We start from the raw sequence: 18,040 nt of genomic DNA, 5'->3' as shown, positions 1-18,040 counted from the left end.
TTTTTTCTTTTTGCTTATGTGGTGCTGAGGAATCGAACCCAGGGCCTCATGCATGCAAGGCAAGTGCTCTACCACTGAGCCACCTTCCCAGCCCGATGTGAAGTAATTCTAATTCTTCCAATTCTAAAGAGAATTCTGAGAGGAATATTTTCAAACTATAATTGCTTACTCAGCTTAACAACTATCAATCAAATATTCCAAGAAATAAAAAACTTTTTGTCCTAAGTACCTTGATATAATTTACCAAAACTAGAGAGTTTACAAAGAGAAAGACATGGGATCCAACTAGGAATTCTAACTCAGAGGAGAAAGAAACACAATTCCCTGGATCAAAGTGAAGACAAATATCAGAGCAACAACAGAAGAGCAAGCCATGAAAAGCTGTGAGTCCAGATTAGAGCAGAGAGAAAATAAGCTATATGAGGAAAATCTCCAGGGTGCTATGGTTTCAAAGTATTCCCCACCCCAATCATGTGTTATAAACTTAATTCCTAAATTCACATGTTGTTTTGGGGAAAATTAGGATTAGGTGCGAAGATGAGGATGGGGCTCCCATATTCGTGATTTCATCAGAGAATAAGAGACCCTAGCTAGCATACTTGCTCTTGTCTCACCATGTGATTCCTTCTACTATGTTTATGATGTAGTAAGAAGGTCCTCACCAGTTATTAGTACCATGCTCTTGGACCATCTCAGTCTTCAGACTGTGAGCTAAATGAACTTCTATCATTTATAGAAGAAATTTATACAGTAGCTTTAACCCTTGGGTTAAAACCCCAGCACCAATATATGTGCATGTGTGTATACACATATGCATATGCATATACATATACCCATATGCAAGCACATGAATACATAAAAACATATATACATATGGATATAGATAGTATTTGTGACTCTTAAAGAATATAAAAGGACTGAAGGAGTAACTCAAGTAGAAGAGTACTTGCCCATGAGTTCAAACCGCAGTATCACCAAAAAAAAGTACAAAAAGAATTAGTGACACTTTTAAAGAAGATTAAGGAAAAACTAAAAGTATATTTAGAAACATGAAGAACACTGGACCTAAAGAGATATAAGTGGGGGCAGGGGAGTCAGGGAGGTGGGGAGCGAAGGGGTGATAGGGGACAAACAAAGGAAGGAGGAGATAACAATGCTCAATAGGAAATGCACTCATTACCTTACTCATGTAACTGTAACCCCTCTCTACAGTATCTTTACAATAAAAAATATATACAAAAAAAAGAGATTTAAGTGATTGCCTCAAAGTAGTAAAATTGAAGCTCACAGAGGCAGACATACATATCTACGCAGCTGCCATAATCTATACTCTTTAGGCTTCTGGGTGGTCCTGATGATTCTACAGAGAATCAATCTTAAAGAATTAGTTAAGAATTAATGTAGCGGTGAAGCATATACTGGAAATAGGAAAAATGGGATAGGGGAAAGCTACTACATTAGGCAAAGTAAAGAACTACACTAAGATCGTGAACTTAGAAAGTTAATATAGAAAGAAGGGAAATCCACATAATGTACCTGGAACAGAACTCCTGTTCTGTTGAATTAACGTTAAATAAATCAAAAAAGATTTTTATGAAATGGAAATGTTTGTATTTAGTTGTGGGAGATGGAAACTGTCAATGGTGACTCCAATAGCCAAGTGTGGTAGTATACATCTATAGTCCCAAGGAACCATGAGTCTCAGGACAGCCTGGGCTATGGGGTAGCATCTAGCACGCTCAGCTTTTTGCTGAGATGAAGTCTAACTAACTTTTCACCTAGGCTGTTTTCAAACCTTCGTCCTTCCAGTTTCTACCCAAGTGGTTGGTATTGCAGGCTTGAGACCACTCCTGTCCAAAGATTTTCTTCAAGAGTGAAAGGTAGTTTGGATTGCTCAAAGAAGATTTGCCATTTGGATATCTGGTAGGGACTTGTTGGGAATGATGTAGAGAAGTGTTTAATGGAAAAGGCTTGAGGACAGGGATAAAGTACACATTTTACTTTTTTTTTAATTAGCTTAATTTGTTATATTGAGGGGGTGTTGATTGTTAGTTTTCCATACACACTGACAATGTATTCCAGTCAACCTCACTCTCCACATTTTACTTCTTGTTTTTATTTCTACTGCTTCCAGCTGGTGAGTTCATGTCCCTTTATATAAGCTCTCCAGCTTACTTGTATCTTTAAGTTTGGGGACAGCTGGTTGCCCCTCAGCATTATAGAGTTACAGCTTTATTAAGCTTCTGAAATAGTGTGAGTGGAAAGTGCTGATTTGTAATTAGATACTAAGCTGTATAGGATAATTTTAGGAGTCAGAGGGTTTGCCTACAGTCCAAAGTAGAACTAGACTAATTATGAAATTAATTTTGAGGTTAGGAATTATTCAGTTCTTTTTTTTTTTTTTTGGGTTGTGGGGCTTGAACTCTGGGCTTGGGCGCTGTCCCCTGCACTCTTCAGCTCAAGGTGAGCGCTCTACTGCTTGAGCCACAGAGCCACTTCTGGTTTTCTAGTGGTTTACTGGGCTGGCTTTGAACCGTGATCCTCAGATCTCAGCCTCCTGAGTAGCTAGGATTACAGGCATGAGCCATCGGCACCCAGCTTATTCAGTTACTTAGATTCTTACACCAAAACCCTATGCACCAATAAGCCAACGTAAGTTAAAATGTCACCAGGCAATTCAGTTACTTAGATTCTTACACCAAAGCCCTATGCACCAATAAGCCAACATAAGTTGAAATGTCACCAAGCGATAGAAAATCTACGGTATAGAAAAATCTGCCATAGTGATCCTGTTCAGATATGAATAATATGAAAAAGGCCATTTATTAACATTATTAACTTTGGAATGAAAAAAACCTGTTGAAACAAGGCTCACCAGGATGAAGACTGGAACACCTGGAGGTAAGGAAGACATTTACAGTGTAGTGCTTTGTTTGCACACTACAATGGAACATTTGAAGAGAAGCCCTTCCAGTGCCTGCAGCCTCATATCCTATCCTTAGGTTTCCCAATGAGCTCTTCTCCAATATAACAAGAACATGTTTATACTACTTTATAAAAGGAAGATTTATCTCAACTTGTCATCAAGTATTTCCAAACACTAAGGAAATAAATATAAATAAAATGAAAACTGCCACAGTTTTGGAGGAACATCCAAACACGAATGTCTACTCAAAATTGTAGAGTACTTTGAGTCATCAGAAGGGGCCAGATACTGTACTCCTGAACACCTGCTGGCACCACAGAGAGACAGGACTCTCAGAGCAACATACACACTGTTGACAGCACTGCAGCATTAATGGCTTTAACCTAAGTGTAAGTCATTAAAATATTATAAGACATGGTACTAGATTTGATATGAGAACTCAGTGCCTAGACCCTGAGTTCAAGTCCCAGGTCTGGCCAAAAAAAAAAAGAAAAAAAAAAAAAGGTGGCAGGAGCTGGGCACCAATGGCTCATACTTATAACCCTAGTTACTCAAAAGCCATGATCTGAAGATCATGGTTTGAAGCCAGTCTGGGCAGAAAAGTCCATGACTCTAATCTCTAATTACCCAGCAAAAAAAAAACAAACCCTAAACTGAAGTCAGGACTCAAGTGGTAGAGCACCAACTGTAAGTGGAAATAAGAATCCCAGAGTCTAAGCCCTGGTATAAGGGGGTGGGGGGAAGAAAAAGAAAAAAAAAACACCCTACATGAAGAGAATGGCTATCATCAAGAAAGTAAAGAGCTGGAATGTAATTCAAGTGGTAGCTTGAGGTCTTGAATTCAAATCCAATATTGACAAAATAATAATAAAATGCTAGAAAGAATGAAGAAAAAAAGGAACCCGTGGGCTGAGAAGGTGGCTCAGTGGTAGAGCACTTGCATTGCATGCCTGAGGCCCTGGGTTCAATTCCTCAGCACCACATAAGCAAAAAAAGAAAAAAAGCCAGAAGTGGTGCTGTGGCTCAAGTGGTAGAGTGCTAGCCTTGAGCTGAAGAGCTGAGGGACAGCACCCAGGCCCAGAGTTCAAGCCCCACGACCGGACCCAAAAAAAAAAGGAACCCATACACACTGTTTGTGGGAATATAAATCAGTTCAGCCACTATGGAAATCAGTATGGCAGTTCCTTAAAAATTATGAGGGCTGGGAAGGTGATTCAGTGGTAGAGTGCTTACCTTCCATGCATGAGACCCTGGGGGTTTGATCCCTCAGCATCACATAAGCAGAAAAAGGTGGAAGTGGCACTGCGGCTCAAGTGGTAGGGCGCTAGCCTTGATCTGAAGAGCTGAGGGACAGCGCACAGGCCAGAGTTCAGGCCCATGACCAACAAATTAATTAATTAATTAAAATGAAACTACCAGTTATATCATTTCTAGGTATATTTCCAAAAGAAGCAGTTGGTTACCTATGCACTCACATTTATGTTGGTAATACACAGCTTAAGAAAATGTACAACAGAATTTTATTCAGACATAAAGGAGCACGAAATTATGTTGTTTGCAGGAAAAATTGGAAGGGAAGCATGTATGCAATAAAACGGGCTAGGCAATGCACTGGAATGAAAAATGAGTACAACAAGATTATAAGGGCAGCAAAAGAAGAAACATGGATGAGCAGACTCTGTCTAGGCCTCAATGCTACTGGGCAAGAGGGAGCTATATGCAATATGCTCTAGATATCTAAGGTCAATGAAGTTTTAAATTTTTATCAAAATATCATTAAGGTGGAAGGATAGCTCAGTTGGTAGAACACTGGCCAAGTGTGAATGAGGGTCCTGGGTTCAAAATCCAGGACTACAAAAAAAATTAAATAAGCTTTTTTAAAACACATCACACAGTTTAGATTTATAACAAGAATAATAAATATTGTGTGATCCTACTTGTAATAGTTAACTTAGTCCAAATAATGGAGAAAGAAACAAAATGGCAGCTTCTAAGAGGGGACGGGAATGAGAAATGAGTCATTGTTTAATATCAACAGGATTTAGTTTTGCATGATGAAGCTATGGAGATAAATCGCGCTGATGATTACAAAATACTATGAATGTAGCTAATACCACTGAACAGTAGACCTGAAAGTTATTGAGATGGATGACTGGGAATACAGCACAGGAGAAGCCCAAAGATGAAATGCCTTAGCCATAAAAGCAGTGAAGTAGATAGAAATACACAGACTCTTATAGCTCGGGCTCAAAACTCATGAATGTATGTAAGTAAATAAATCAAGAGCTGGGATATAGCTCTGTGGTAAAAGGCTTATTTAACATATGCAAGACCCTGGGTTCAATACTCAGAATCAAATACATACAAACAGTAAGTGAGTTCTTTTGTTTTATGCCAGCTCTGGGGCTTAAACTCAGGGCCAGGGTACTGTCCCTTCTCTTTCTGGTTCAAGGCTAGCACACTACACTTAAGCCATAGCTAAACTTTTAGCTTTTTGGTGGTTAACAGGCAATAGAGTCTCAAGGACTTTCCTGCCCGAGCTGGCTTCCAACCATAATCCTCAAGCTTCCTAAGTAACTAAGATTACAGGCATGAACCACTGGTGCTGAGCCAAATAAGCAGTATTTTTTTTTTTTTTGGTCGGTCATGGGGCTTTAACTCCAGGCCTGGGCGCTGTCCCTCAGCTCTTCAGCTCAAGGCGAGCACCCTACCACTCTTGAGCTACAGCGCCACTTCCGGTTTCTGGTGGTTTATTGGAGATAGGAGTCTCACGGTCTCTCCTGCTCGGGCTGGCTTTGAACCACGATCCTCAGATCTCAGCCTCCTGAGTAGCTAGGATTACAGGCTTGAGCCACCAGCGCCCGGCAATAAGCAGTATTTTTAAAACTATATCCATACCAGGAAACTGGCACTTGAAAGGTATTGAGGAAGCTAGGGACCGGTGGCTCACACCTGTAATCCTAGCTACTTAGGAGGCTGAGATCTGAGGATCTTGATTCAAAGCCAGCTCAGGCAGGAAAGTCCATGAGACTCTTATCTCCAATAAACCACCAGAAAGCAAGTATAGGCACTATTGCTCAATTGGTAGAGCACTTGCCTTGAGCTGATTGAGCTGAGGGACAGCGCCAGGCCCAGAGTTCAAGCCCCATGACTGACAAACAAACAAAAAAAAAAAAAGGCGTTGAGGGAAGCTTAACAGGATAGATGAATGTAGAGAGAAAGGAAGAAGAATGCAGTCATAATATTCAATGAATATTCAATAAAACTGGGAAAACTGAGGAAGGAATTGGGTTGGGAGGTATGGGGGAGAAGGATGAAAGGGGTGACATCAATCAAGATGAATTGTACTTATAAACTAATTTGTTGAATGGTAACACCTTTGTACAAGATACTAAAAAAGATACTAAAAAATATATTTTTAATTGCACTCATAATATCACCAGTATACTGGTATTACCAATAGGTGATGGTAAAAATTTTGCCATTAAATAAAATGGAGTAAAATAGAAACTGATTTATTCTGTTTCTGATCTCTTCATACTTATAGTACATTGGATCCTAATATCAAACATGTCTTAAACTATGAGTCAGTCATAAGTGAGAAACACTGCTCTGGATACTGATAAAATGAGTTAAGACTATTTATCTTCCCAAAAATCTGTGCCAAAACACTGTATTAGGCTCAAGTGAAACAAGCTACAAGTTGAATTACATATTTAATAAAATTTATTTTCTAACAAATGAATACACCATTTGTCCTTGAGAAAGCAAGAGAAATAGAGATAATAACAAAGAGAGAAAGTAATACAAGCAACATGCAGGCATCTCTAGAATACCAGGCACAAAGTCAATTATTTCCATCAACCATGAACTTACACAGATTACTACAGGAAAATAATACCAATTTGCTTAAACCACTGAGCCATTTTAACCACTCAACTACTCTTAATTTTAGGGTTTAAATACCACCAAAACAAAATCATAATGGTAAATGCCTTTAGAATCTGCATGAAGATTCTCAAATGAGGAAATAAGAACTAAATCCCTTAGAAAAGTTCAGAACTCACACACACACACACACACACACACACACACACAAGTGTGTATGTGCCAGTCCTAGGGCTTGAACAAGGCCTGGACTATGTCCTGCCTTCTTTTTTGTTCAAAGCTAGCACTCTACTACTTGAGTCGCAGCTCTCCTTCTAGCTTTTTGGTGGTTTAGTAGAGATAGAGTCTCACAGACATTCCTGCCCAGACTGGCTTCAAACCTCAATCCTCCTGAGTAGCTAAGATTACAGATATAAACTACCAGCACCCAGCTGGAAATTACAAACTATACCTCTGAAAGATTCTTTTAAAATAATTTTTCTGCTTTAATAACTTTGTTTATGCAATACTAGGGGGGTTGGCATGAAAGCCTCAGGTTTACTAGGCGGTTGTTCTACCTCTGAGCCACGCCTGCAACCTTTTTATGCTGTAGGTACTGTCTTGCTTCCTGAGTTGGTGCACACCGGGATAGTAAACCTGTGTTTTGCTTCCTTCCATAGCTGGGCTGAAAGGCAAACGTCATCACTTCCAGCTCTTTTCTGTTGAGATGGAGTCACAAGAATTTTTCTATCCAGACTGGCCTAGAACCCGGATCCTCCCAATCTCAGCCTCCCACACAGCTGGGATGACAAATGTAAACAATCATATCCAGTACTGGTTGCAAAGGGGTCTCGTGTGTCTAAGGCTGGTAATCTCAGACTACCAAGTAGCTAGATGGTAGGCACCAATGCCTGGCTAGTCAATAACTTTTTAAAAATAATTATGATAAAATAAAATACTAGGCCATGTGTGGAGACACATACTTATAATCTCAGCCCTCAGAGATTGAGGGAGGGTCTTGAATTTAAGGTCAACCTGGTTTACATAGCAAGTTTGAAGCCAGCCTGGAACACATTGTGAGACCCTGTCCAAAACAAAACAAAAAATTTTTTAAAACCTGACATTGATGTGGGAAATCCTATGTTATAGACTACTATCCCTGATCCCTGTCCACCAAATGTGCTCACAACCACTTAGTTAGTTAAAGATGCTTAAGATAGTTAAAAGATAGTTAAAGAGGGGGGGGAAGGAGAAGGATTGGGATTGGGGGGGAGGGGGAAAGCTGGGAAGGGATGTGAAGGGTAAACAAAGGAGGAGGCTGCAATGCTTGGTAAGAAATGTACGCATTATCCTGCCCATGCAATTGTAACCCCTCTGTACAGTATGTTCACAAATAAAACAAAATTAAATTTAAAAAAAAAGATAGTTAAAGATGCTCCAAATACTTGTCCAAATACCCTATGGAAACATGGTACCATACCCTATAGAAACATAGGGTATGCCTTTCTCACAGAGAAGCACTGGAAAATTAACTGATACTCTCTTCAGAACAGCTAACAACCAAATTGAATTGTAGCCTGATTCTAAGCAGATATGAGGTAACCATCAGTGCCTTAATCCATTTCCAAGATTATAAAATCTGTAGTATTATTTTCAAAGTGGTATGTAGCAAGCATAGACCATTTAAAAAATGACTGACATATGGACTCTACAAGTATCCTAAGTTAAAAGTGAGTTTTAGCCAGGCACCGGTGGTTCACACCTGTAATCCTAGCTACTCAGGAGGCTGAGATCTGAGGATCACAGTCCAAAGCCAGCCCAGGCAGGAAAGTCTAAGAGACTCTTATCTCCAATAAACCAGAAAAACTGGAAGTGGCACTCTGGCTCAAGTGATAGAGTGCTAGCCTTGAGCAAAGAGAAGCTCAGGGACAGTGCCCAGGCCCTGAGTTCTAGCCCCAACACTGGAAAAAAAATTAAAAAGTCACTAAGTATTATGTGACAAATTTTATCAGATTAAGAAATAAATAACCCTTAATACTTGTGATCAGAAAACAGTGCCAAACACCGAGGTTTAGAGTGGTTAAATAACTTGAGCTGGGGTTCAAATCCAAGTGTTTTCAGACTCCTCACTAAGAGATATATTGTTCCAAGGCACACATAAGACAACTAGAAGAAGGAATTTTGAAAACAGGAAAGAACTTGTTTGAAAACTATGAAAACTATTAATACTCCACTAAAGTGCAACTATGAAAAGGTTATCAGCAAAAGTCTTTGTGACCCAAGGAAAACCAGTTTTGCATCCCAAGGCTCTTATGTAACTGTATTTAAACTATGCACTTAAAAGTTCATATTACAAAAAAAAGTTCATACTACAAAGGGCTCAAATTAGATGAACTTATGAACTACATATTGCCTTCCATGATACTCAATTTTTAAACAATGCCAGAGAATTTAGTTGTTGTTCTAAGAGCTGTTTCAATTTTAAGAATTACATACTTCCTGACAAAAGTTATCCAAAGTAATCAAATATTATCATTAATCAAATAGTGTCATTCTACAGATTATACATTACAAAGAAAGGCAACTTTAGAATGGATTAGTCTAGCAGACAGAAATTTTAACTTACTGATGAGATTTAATATCACCATTAAAGGGATAAACTAACATCATGGGCCTTTAACAAGCTCAGGTGTACTAGAACATTAGTTTGCTATTTTTCCCCCCTTTGAATATGTTTTTTTTTGGGGGGGGTCCGGTCATGGGGCCTGAACTCTGGGCCTGGGCACTGTCCCTCAGCTCTTCAGCTCAAGGCTAGCACTCTACCAGTTGAGCCACAGCACCACTTCCGGCTTTTTGCTTTTTGCTTATGTGGTGCTGGGGAATTGAACCCAGGGCCTCATGCATGCAAGGCAAGCGCTCTACCACTGAGCCATCTTCCCAGCCCCTTATTTCCCCCTTTGGTTGTGGGACTTGAACTCAGGGCCTAGACATTGCCCCTGGGATATTTTGTTCAAAAAGCTGGCTATCTTTCACTTTGAGACACAGTGCCATTACCAGTTTTCTGGTGGTTAACTGTAGATAAGAGTCTCATAGACTTTCCTGCCTGAGCTGGCTTTGAACCACAATCCTCAGATCTCAGCCTCCTGAATAACTAGGATTACAGGTGTAAGACACTGATTCCATTTCAATGAGCCAGTAAAATATCAGTCTGGAACATGAATCAAGTAAGCCAAGTTAAAACATGAGGCTCTGAGTTCAAGCTCTACTAGTACTAACACACAAAGGATGAGTGAAGGGATGATTTTAAAGGAAGTTAAAAATAGTTATAAGGTATTTGGTAACCAATGGCTGACACCTAGCTACTGAGAGTAAGATCTGAGGATTGCAGTTTAAAGCCAGATGAGGCAGAAAAGTCCACAAGATTCTTATCTCCAATTACCAAAAAAGGCAGAAGTGGAGCAATGGCTCCAGTAGTAGAGCACTCACCTTGAGCAAAAAAACTCAGGACAGGGCTGGGAAGGTGGCTCAGTGGTAGAGCGCTTGCCTTGCATGCCTGAGGCCCTGGGTTCGATTCCTCAGCACCACATAAGCAAAAAAAGAAAAGCCGGAAGTGGCGCTGTGGCTCAAGTAGTAGAGCGCTAGCCTTGAGCTAAAGAGCTGAGGGACAGCGCCCAGGCCCAGAGTTCAGGCCCCACGACCAGACCCAAAAAAAAAAAAATTTTTTTTTAATCTGCACTGGCCTACTCTCTTCCTATGTGGCAGTTTCAATTCCAAGTTCCTGCTCCTTCTGTGTCAGGAAGTAGCCCAATTGTTTTTCATTTTAGCAATGTATCAGAGATGTCCCTGTTCTGTGTGACTGAGAGGAAGCAATCTCAAAACCCCATGCTGTTCTAAGTGCAGGGACAGCCTAAGTCCAAAGACTGACATCAATCCATAGAACTCCATGTACAAGTTCACAGGATCCTGGTTGTAGAATTGTGAAGATTACTACTGTTCTATATATCAAGTTCATTGAAGGATCTAAGTCTCATGCACCAATTAGCAGTGGGGTTGGAGGGTCTCAACATACTTCTGGAAATACAATACTACAACTATATGAACGAACAATAGCCCTTTCTTTTTTTTCTTCCCCAGGGCTGAGGACTGAACCCAGGGCCTTGCGCACGCTGGGAGGGCGCCCTTCCGCTGGGCTAAACCCCCAGCCCCAGCCCTTTCTTTAACAGTGAATGTTCAGACAAATCAGTTTCTAGACCGACGTGAGGCTGCAATTTTGAGCCCTTCTTAAATACATGTGACATAAGACAGATATATGAACCAGTCATATGTAATATGCTTTTGTTCAGGTCTTAGAGCTTAAGATAGTAACACAAGCACTCTGCATCAAGTCAAATTCCAGTAATCACAGATGACCAGATCCTGTCATCAATAACAAAATTTATAGTTTCAGTGATGACCTTAACCACTTACAAGATAAAACTCTTTGTTGCTTTTAGTCTACAGTTCATACAGGTTATAGAATCCTAAAGTAACCAGATTAGCTACTCATCACCCCAAATCGGTTTACATAATGACTCCAGTACAAGAACTTCTGCCCTTAAATGTTGTATCAGAGCTGGGCTAGCCTTGAGTAAAAAAGCTCAGAGACAGCGTTTAGGCCCTGAGTTCAAGCACACACTCAGGCATGCATACATGCACATAGACACAAACACACAAAGATTATATCAGAGAGACTAGAGTGCATGAGTGTGTGTCTGTATGGGTGGGGTGTGTGTGTCTGTGTGTACTCATGATTCTGTTTTATGACCATCAAACTTTTAAACCAGTTACATTGTTTTTTCAGTAAAACATTTTTACAGTAAACATAGTTCATAACATTACACATGAACACTACACAAACTATGATGGCAGATCACTAACGGACCATGCAAAAAAAGAATATTTCCCTAAACAAGATTCAAATTTATCTAGTCTAGATCAGCATAACTGAGATACTAACAAATACAGTAGAAAGGGAGACAGGGAACTACCCTGTTTACAATTCCAACAGACAGATGAAATTCAATTTCATGCCAACTATACCCTTCAATCACTAAAACATAAACAATAAATAGACAGATAAATAAAATGTTCATGCAATATAAGCAGGTCTTGCAATTCTGAAAGGTATTCTCTTTATCACCACAACAATGATTGGGCTGTCAATAGCAAAAAGGCCACAGAGATGGGAATTAAAAAATAGGTAACCAACTGGGTGCCTCACTCCTGTAATCCTAGCTACTCAGGAGGCTGAGATGAGGATCTCAGTTCAAAGCCAGCCCAGGCAGGAAAATCCATGAGACTCTTATCTACAATAAACCACCAGAACACGAAGTGGCACTGTGACTAAAGTGGTAGAGCGCTCACCTTGAGCTGAAGAGCAGAGGGACAGCGCCGAGGCCCAGAGTTCAAGCCTCACAACTGATTTTTTTTTTAAAAAGTTAATTGTTCCCAGGTTTCCTTTTTTCTTTTTCTTTTTTATCTGAACAGGAATCATTTTTATAAAACTCTGTAGTCTGGGCTGGGAAGGTGGCTCATTGGTAGAGTGCTTTCCTTGAATGCATGCGGCCCTGGGTTGATTCCTGAGCACCACATAAACAGCAAAAGCCAGAAGTGGCTCTGTGGCTCAAGTAGTAGAGTGCTAGCCTTGAGCTGAAGAGCTGAGGGACAGCACCCAGGCCCAGAGTTTAAGATCCACAACTGACAAAAAAAAAAAAAAAAACCTCTGTAGTCTCCAGACCTAACAATGCCTTGCACTGTTCAATATATTCTTAACTAAAGAGCTAACTGACTCAATTTCAAAAACATTAGAATTCTTTTTCTCTTAGGGCACTGAAACAATTGGGCTTATCAAAATCTAATGCATGCCAGATGCTGGTGGCTCACACCTCTAATCCTAGCTACCCAGGGAGTCTGAGATCTGAGGATCACAGTCCAAAGCCAGCCTAGACAGGAAAATCTGGGAAACTCTTATCTCCAATTAACCACCAGAAAACCAGAAATGGAACTGCGGCTCAAGTGGTAGAGCACTTGCCTTAAGCTGAAGAGCTCAGGGACAGCACCCAGGCCCAGAGTTCAAGCCCCACGACCAAAAAACAAACAAATAAATAAATAAATAAAACTCATCTTTATCTATTCCAATATGAATATACTGAGTATCTATGAGACATATATATATATATAATAAACTAAGTTAGATGATAGGTTAAATCTTGTGTCCAATAACCTTTTCATTAAAATGGAGCTACTGCTTTGTTTGTAGACTATCCATATGCATTTACAATGGCAGCAGTCATGGATACTAGAGGTCACAAATTCAGCAGCCAATAACAAATCCAAAGTTTATTTTCAAAAACTTTGCATATGATAACAGCTTCAGAAGTAAAACTGCAGCCCTTTTCCCTGCAGATGGGAAAAGAGTGCCAAAGGAGCAAACCCTCTCCTGACTCTGCTCTTGGCATAGCTTAGAGCAGAGGAGAAATGTGCAGGGCCAGCAAAAGCCTCAAGGTAAATCTGTCACCCAGGGCAAGAGGCATTTTGGATATCCATACTACTCAAGGCTTAACTATTACTTTTATACATGCCCATGTTCGTTTAAAACACAATCTGTGGTTTGGAACTTAAAAAATGTTCTAACGTGCTAGTCTGTCCACATATTAATCAAATCTGCCAAGTTTGAACATGCCAAGCTTAAAATACTCACCAGATCTTCTACAAAGGGATGAGCTCAATCTTTTATTCTCAGGAAAAGGAACCCAGAGGAGCAGCGTTATTTTAATGAATGCTATAACAGAAAAGAAAAAAAAAATCAACTCCTAAATAGTGATGTTTCACTTAAAATATATTTGAAAAAATTCCTAAGCCAAACATTAGTGGCTCACATGGTTCGAAGCCAGCCCAGGCAGGTAAGCCTATGAGACTCTTTTATCTCCAATTAACTACCAAAAAAAGCAGGAAGTAGAGCCATGGTTCAAGGGGTAGAGAGATAGCCTTGAGTATAAAGGCTCAGGGACAGTGTCCAGGCTGAGTTCAAGTCCCAGGACCAGCACACACAAAAAAAAACACCTATATATATTCTTATTATATATATATATATATATATATATATATATACGTGCATATATATTTTCATACATAGTAATAAGAAAAGCTAGGCCAGGCACCAGTGACTCATGCCTGTAATCCCAACTATTCAGGAGGCTGAGATCTGAGGATCGTTGTTCAAAGCTAGCTCAGTCAGGAAAGTCCCTGAGACTACAGGGACTTTAACCACCAGAAAATCGGAAGTGGCACTGTGGATCAAAGTGATAGAGAGCTAGCCTCGATCAAAAAAGCTTAGGAACAGCATCTAGGCCCTGAGTTCAAGCCCCATAACCAACAAAAGAAAAGAAAAGCTAATGGCAGATTTCTTATATTAATTTCAAAAGAATACCTTGGATTTTATTTCCGCATTGTTAGGGAATATATTTTGTCTTTTTCTTTTTTTTTTTTTTTGGTACTGGGGATCAAACCCAGGACGTTGCACTTGCTAGGCAAGCACTTTGCCACTGAGCTACATCCCAGCCCAGGGAATATATTTTGAAACTCATTTCTATATGAGACCATCTTATAAAAAGGTTGTCTTAACTTTATAATAAGAATTCTATTTTTATACGAAGAGTAATGTAAGTTATTTTAGTGTTGTATTTTTATCCGCTTTAGAAAACCAACAGTAAAACTTGGCATCATTAAACTTTTATAACTAGAACCTCAGAATCTAACATATCAAATCTCTTCATTTTCATCTGAGGAACTTAATTCTCTGGGGATTAGTTCAGTGATTTGGTAACAGAAAAAAAAATCTGGGATCAGCTGCACTGCTTTACCAAAACAGCAATTGTTTTAGAAATTATAGCAGAAAAAAAAAAGCTTAAATATCCATTCCGTAAGCAGATATGACTTCAAGATTTAGAAATACTATCCCTTACAAACAAGAGTAGTAGGACTGGCGATGGCTCAGTGGTAGAGTGATTGCCTGGCATGCTGCTCTGGGTTCAGTCCCCAGCACCAACAGCAAAACCAGACCAATTATTTTCAGTGCTTGTGGCTCCATTCATTTGATATAGGATCTCTACTGCAATTCAGCTTTAAATAGTTTTTCTTTATTCCAAAGGAGGTGAGTATAATTATTACAATCCACAATGATATCCTCATCTTCTAAAAAAACACATTTCTCATAAAAATAAGTAATTTCATAGAAGAATTTAAAATCTTTCAAATTCTAAAAGAGTTCTGGATACACTTCAATGACAGACTGCCATAGAGGCACTAGGTCTAATACTGAACACTCCAATATAAATTATATACAGGGGGCTGGGAAGGTGGCTCAGTGGTAGAGTGCTTGCCTTGCATGCACGAGGCCCTAGGTTTGATTCCTCAGCTCCACATAAGCAGAAAAAGCCGGAAGTGGTGCTGTGGCTCAAGTGGTAGGGTACTAGCCTTGAGCTGAAGAGCTGAGGGACAGCGCCCAGGTCCAGAGTTCAGGTCCCATGACTGACAAAAAAATAATAATAAATTATATATAGGAAGTAGCACTGTAGCTCAAAGTGATAAAGGACTAGCCTTGAGCAAAAGAGCTCAGGGACATCCCTGAGCACTAGCTAGAGCACAAGCCTTGAGCACAAAGAGGCTCAGAGACAGCGCCCAGGCCCTGAGTTCAAGCCCCATGACCAACAAACAAAAATTTTTAAATTTTTAAATTACATATATGTATATAGAGACACACATCTATCTATCTAAAATGTTTGAACATGCATATTTTTTTCTCTCAGTCTTAAACAATAAAATACTTCAACTATTTACATAGCATCTACATTGCTTTAGGCACTGTAAGAAATCCATGGATGAGTTAAGGTGTGGGGAAGATTGCATAGATTGCATGCAAATACTAAACATTTTTGTTTTTGTTTTTTGTTGGTTGTGGTGCTTGAACTCAGGACCTAGGCACTGTTCCTGAGCCTCTTTGTGCTCAAGGCTAGTGCTCTACCACTTGAGCCACTGTGCAATTTCCAGCTTTTGAGTGATTAATTGGAGGTAAGAATCCCACAAGGATTTTTCTGCCCTGGCTGGCTTTGAACCACAATCCCTAGATCTCAGCCTCCTGAGTAGCTAGGATTACAGGTGTGAGTCATCCAGAGCCCCACCTATTAAGCCATTTTAATAAGAGACTGAAGAATCAGCACACATTTTTTTAATCCAGTGATACTAATCCCTATAAATACCAATGGATAACTGTTAATTCAATATATGTAAATTGTAAAGGAAAACTCACTTTATAATTTTCAATTATTTGACCTATTATTTCATATGGCTCTCCTAATCTGTAAAGTATCTATAGAGATAAGAAAAAAAAATTATAACTTGAATCTCAGGGAAGAGCCATTTGCCTATCAGTAGACTAATAAGAGGAGAAAGGACCCTGGATATCTCAAAACTGACTTGAGCACTTTGTAACTAATTTTTTTTATTTTTTTGGTGCTAGTCCTACAGCTGTGCCTGAGCTTTTTTGTTCAAGGCTAGAATGCTACCACTTGAGCCACAGCTCCACTACAAGCTCTTCAACTGGAGATTAGTCTCATGGACTTTCTTGCCCAATCAGGCTTCCAGGATCCTCAGATATCAGCCTCCAGAGTATAGTTTTACCAGCATGATCCACACGAGCCCAGCTTTGTAGTGAATCCTGAATGAACATATTGATGCCTGCTTTAAAAAAAAAAAAATGTTCTTGTTGGTCATGGGGCTTAAACACAAGGTCTGGGTACTGTCCCTGAGCTCTTTTGCTTAAGGCTAGCGCTCTACCACTTTGAGCTTCTGGTTTTCTGGCAGTTAATTGGAGGTAAGAGTCTTACAGACTTTCCTGCCTTGCTAGCTTTGAACCATGATCCTCAGATCTCACCCTCTGGGATAGCTAAGATTACAAGCATGAGCCACCAACCCCTGGCACCTGCTTTTCTTAGACAGAATAAAATATTTTCCTTTATCTTCCCATAATAAAGTAATTTAATGTTTAAAACTGGTAAAAATGCAGCAGGCACCAGTGGCTCACACCTGCAATCCTAGCTATTCAGGAGATCTGAGGATAGCAGTTCAAAGCCAGCCCAGGCAGGAAAGTCCATGAGACTCTTATCTCCAATAAGCCACCAGAAAACTGGAAGTGGCACTGTGGCAAGTGGTAGATCGCTAGCCTTAAGCTGAAGAGCTATGGGACAGCACCCAGACCCAGAGTTCAAGCCCCAGAACTGACCAAAAATAAACAAACAGAAACTGGTAAAATGCATTGTCCAAAATAAAATGTATGTACTCATTATCTGACTTACATAATTGTAACCCCTCTGTATATTACCCTTATAATGATGGTTTTTTTAAAAAAGAAAAAACTGTTAAAAAAATTTTTAAAGTATATGTGGTGACACAGGCTTGCAATACCAGATACAAGGGTGAGAGAGAGGAGGATCAAAGTTTGTAATCAGGATAGGAAAAAAAAAAATCCTAGTGGGACTATCTCAAAACAGCAAACCAGGCAGGGTCTATAATCCGAGCTACTTCATAAGAGGATTGTTGACCAAAACTTGTCCTCGGAAAAAGCATGAAGGCACATCTAGACAATATAGTAAAGCTAAAAGGGCAGGAAGCATGGCTCAACCAATAGAGTACTTGCCTAGCAAGTATAAGGCACTAAGATCAAACTTCAGGACTGAAGAAATGAATCAATCAATCAAACAAACAAACAAACATAATAAGGTATACACTGAAAAGTAGGTCTCTTTTCTATCAAAGGAACCTTACCATAATAAACAATGTTCAAGTTTCTGTAATTTAACTTTCTATATTTTGGTACCAGTCCTGGGTACCACTTGAGCCACAATTTCACTCCTGGCTTTTTTTGATAGTTAACTGGAGATAGAGTTTCATGGGACTTTCTTGTACAGGATGGTTCCGAACCATGATCCTCAAATCTCAGCCTCCTAAGTATCTAGGATTATATGCTTGAGCCACTGGCACCCAGCTAAGAAGCTCAGGGACCAGAAAAAAATCCTAGCTATTCAGGAGGCTGAGATCTGAGGAGAACAGTTGGAAGCCATACTGGTAGGAAAGTGTGTGTGTGTGTGTGTGTGTGTGTGTGTGTGTGTGTGTGTGTGTGTGTGTGTGTGTGTGTGTGTGTGTGTGTGTGTG

The 18,040-nt window shown here is 39.7% G+C and overlaps 1 protein-coding gene across 1 annotated transcript in view; it reads right to left on the bottom strand.

The window, feature by feature from the left end:
* Nucleotides 1-13,588, bottom strand: part of Mkl1 (megakaryoblastic leukemia (translocation) 1) — a 122,080-nt gene extending 108,492 nt beyond the window's left edge. The window contains exon 1 of the mRNA XM_013024919.1: nt 13,533-13,588. The gene's annotated coding sequence lies outside the window, so the exon portion shown is untranslated. The remainder of the gene's footprint in view (nt 1-13,532) is intronic.
* Between the last annotated feature and the right edge of the window lie 4,452 nt (nt 13,589-18,040).

The sequence above is a fragment of the Dipodomys ordii genome, unplaced genomic scaffold (genome assembly GCF_000151885.1).
Source record: "Dipodomys ordii isolate 6190 unplaced genomic scaffold, Dord_2.0 Scaffold79, whole genome shotgun sequence".
Lineage (NCBI taxonomy): Eukaryota > Metazoa > Chordata > Mammalia > Rodentia > Heteromyidae > Dipodomys > Dipodomys ordii.
Note: the sequence above shows the minus strand (reverse complement) of the source record. Positions and strands in the feature narration are given on the sequence as shown.